We start from the raw sequence: 3820 nt of genomic DNA, 5'->3' as shown, positions 1-3820 counted from the left end.
TTTGATTATCTTAGTTTTGTTTTATTAGGGTGTTGCGGGGTCTGTCCCAACATCCATCTAAGTATTTTAGAGGCTTCATAGACAGTCAGTCAGTTAGTTTTGAGTCTCTCATCCATGTATATGTATGTATATGTAAATATTCTATTTTGAGACTCGAGTTGCCTTTTTGGCCAATTGTGTATCATTTAAGTTGTTTATGTCTTTGCATGGCATTGAGTTATTCTGTTGAGTAGGTTTCCGCTGAGTTAAGAAAGCCAGGCCAAGGGTTCGCTTGGGGCCAGCAATGGTCTCCGAGTGCCGGTCCCGCCCAGGGTGTAGGCTCGGGGCGTGACACTAACTATCAGTAACTAACTTTTAACTAACAAAGGCACATTTACACATTTATTGATCTTCTTCACACTTCCCCTCAAGCTGGGATTTATGAAGATATTCTTCATACCTAGCTTGGATAACAAATGCAAATGTAGATATCGACCAAGTCCCTTTGTAAACAAATCATCAGGTTGTTCTGCAGAGGGTATGTAAGTAGTAACAATCAGTCCTTCCTGAATTTTCTCCCTGGTGAAATGACAATCAATGTCTATATGTTTGGTTCTCTCATGAAAGGCATGATTAACAGTTATTTGAAGTGCTGACTTGTTGTCAGAGTACAATGTAACAGGAACTTCAATATTCACCCCAAGTTCTTTGAACATGCTAATCATCCATACCACTTCTGCCACTGAAGAAGCCATAGCCCTATACTCAGCCTCTGCTGAACTTTTGGAAACAGTTGCTTGCTTCTTTGACTTCCAATAAATAGGTGAATTCCCATAATGAACTAGATAACCTGTAATGGACTTTCTGCTATTAATACAAGCCCCCCAGTCAGCATCATAGTAAATTTTTAAGAGATCATTACCATTTGAAGACATCAATATACCAAGCCCTGGTGCATACTTCACGTACTTGACCAATCTGAGGGCTTCTTCCATGTGAGATTTTTTTGGAGAGTGCATAAATTGACTCAAAGTTTGTACAGAAAATGTAATATCTGGTCTTGTGGTTGTAAGATATAATAACCTCCCAATGAGCTTCTGATAACTGATAGGATTTTACAATGCCAAATCTTCAGAGGATAACAATATGTGATGATCAAATTCAGTTGTGGTAAGTTTTTTATTTTTGTCCATTGGAGTCGTAATAGGCTTGGCCCCTGCTAGTCCCATGTCTACCACCAATTCCAGTGCATACTTTCTCTGATGCATTAGGATTCTAACTTCACTTCTAGCGAACTCTATTCCAAGGAAATACCTTAGCTCTCCCAAGTCTTTGATTTTGAAAGTTGTATGAAGGACTTCTTTGGTATGTTTCATCATGCAGTGATCATTCCCTATTAGTAGAATATCATCTACATAAATTAGGATTATCACTATTTTGTCACCCTCATTCTTTGTAAACAAAGAGTAGTCAGCTGTGCTTTGGCAAAAACCAATTGTAGTCAGGGCAGTGGTGAGATTAATGTTCCATTGTCGCGATGCTTGCTTCAATCCATACAAGGACTTTAGAAGTCAACATACTCGACCCTCATTTCTGTTCTTTCCAGCAAAACCATCAGGAATAGTCATGTATACTTCTTCAAACAAATCTCCTTGCAAGAATGTATTGTAAACGTCCACTTGATATAACTTCCAACCTTTAGTTGCTGCTATTGATACAATAGCCCTGAATGTACGCATTTTGACCACAGGGGAAAATGTCTCTTGATAATCAAATCCTTCCTTTTGATTTTACCCCTTTGCCACTAGTCTTGCCTTGAATCTTTCCACTTCCCCATCTGCCTTATACTTGATTTTGTACACCCATCTACATCCTATTGCCTTTTTTTCTTTTGGAAGTGAGACAATCTCCTAAGTCTTGTTATCCTCCAATGTTTGTATTTCATCTTTCATGGACAACACCCACCTCTTATCAGCATCAACTTCTATGTAACTTGAGAGTTCAGTCTTAGTCGAAAACTTTGACACATAGCTTTGATATTTTGAAGACAATCCAGAATAGTCTATGTTAGCACTAAGTGGATACAAACAAGTGCTAGAACCTGCCTTGACTACATAGTCCTTGTGCCATATTGGTGGTCTAGAGCCTCTTGCTAATTTCCCGACTCCTACATCAGCAGTGTGATCTGCAGCAATATTTGGAGATACGTCTTCAATGTCTACTGAAACCTCAACAGCATTCTCAGGAGCTGTAACCACATTCTAACAAGTTGGCTCAAATTCACTGGTAACAGGGATTGAGTGTATACTCAAATCATCATAAGAAAAATGATGTTGCAACATTGAGTCATGTTGGCCTTCCTCCACACTTCCCCTGAAAGGGAATGTAACGACCCAGAAAATGATAGAGTGAAACTAGAGCCTCACATGTGAGTTTGGAGTCGAGAACTTAATGAAATGATTATATTTGAATTTGACCCAAAAAGTTCTTAAAAATGTGCTTTGGAAGTTACCGGAAACTTGTTTAGCTGTATATAAAAAGATCCGTTTCGTTTTTCGAAAATCCGACTTCATATTCTTGTTTAGGGGGTCAAATTGAGTGGGAAATGGGTCTAACCCAAATTTTAGAGCAACCGTATCAAAATCCGAAATTTCCAAGTGAAGCCTTTTTCGAGGGTCTACTTTGAAGGGTCATATCTCCTAGCACACAAATTAATTGGGTGGACAATAATATATCCATGGAAAGCCCTTTGAGTTAGCTACCTAACGCACTTCGTTTCACCTCATTCGGAGTTCGGACGAAGAAGTTATGCCCATTTTCGTAAAGTCTGTCCGGAAGGAAATGCAAATTCCAGTAAGCCTGGTTACTGTTCACCCGCCTAAATTTTTTTCTAAGTGTTGGACCATTTTTCCAAAGGGCATATGTTATTTCCTATATACCATTAGTTCAATTCCCATCTCTAAAACATTTCTCCCATACTTAGACACAAGAACAAGATATAACACTACAATAACACTTTGTACAAGATCACCTTATAACCATAAGAATACCTTCACATATTTACCTTCACATAGTACTATAACACTTCATAACTTGATAACACTTTAATTCAATAGATAATGCCTTCAAGGCCATATTCATAATACAATCCATAATTAAACACCTCCACCATAAGTGGATCAAACCAAGCAAGAACAATTATATCAATAATATGAGATTAAGCCAACTTACCATCCTCCAAAGCCATCCTCAACATTAATCAATAGATATAGAAAATCATAAACATCAACAATATCACAATCCATCATTTAAAACCACTTAATGCAAGAACCCTTGAGTAGAGTAACAAATAGAAGTTTTTCATAACTTTTGAGAATTTGAAAATCCTTTGAAATTGGTTCTAAAGCGAAAACTAGCTTTAGATAAAGAGCCACCATACCTTAGTATTGAGAAAACCCACGAAAATTGATGCAAGAAACCTTCTTCTTCTCTTCCTTCACTCAAGAACCCTAACCCTTACTCTTTTAAAAATGGAACAAAATGATCCACAATCAGCCTAACACAATAATATAACCTCAAAAGAAAAGATTTGTGAAAAGACCAAAATGCCCTTAAATTTCCGGACGGACTCCTTGCCAACTGCCCAACTTTCAAAGGGCATAACTCACTCATACGAACTCGAAATCGAGCAAACTCGGTGGCGTTGGAAAGATCGTTCCAAGGGCTTTCCAAACATAACTGGAACTACTCCTGGATCATCCTGAGCTAGGAGTTATGACTGCTCAAAGTTGGCCAAAAACTCACTGATTTCCACACTTAGCCAAATTTCCAGATTTTTGAA

The 3820-nt window shown here is 38.0% G+C and overlaps 1 pseudogene; it reads right to left on the bottom strand.

Annotated features, from left to right (window-relative positions):
• LOC102591348 (germacrene C synthase-like) overlaps positions 1-974 on the bottom strand; it is a 6335-nt pseudogene extending 5361 nt beyond the window's left edge.
• Positions 975-3820: the final 2846 nt, after the last annotated feature.

This window comes from Solanum tuberosum, unplaced genomic scaffold (genome assembly GCF_000226075.1).
Source record: "Solanum tuberosum cultivar DM 1-3 516 R44 unplaced genomic scaffold, SolTub_3.0 scf01104, whole genome shotgun sequence".
NCBI lineage: Eukaryota > Viridiplantae > Streptophyta > Magnoliopsida > Solanales > Solanaceae > Solanum > Solanum tuberosum.
Note: the sequence above shows the minus strand (reverse complement) of the source record. Positions and strands in the feature narration are given on the sequence as shown.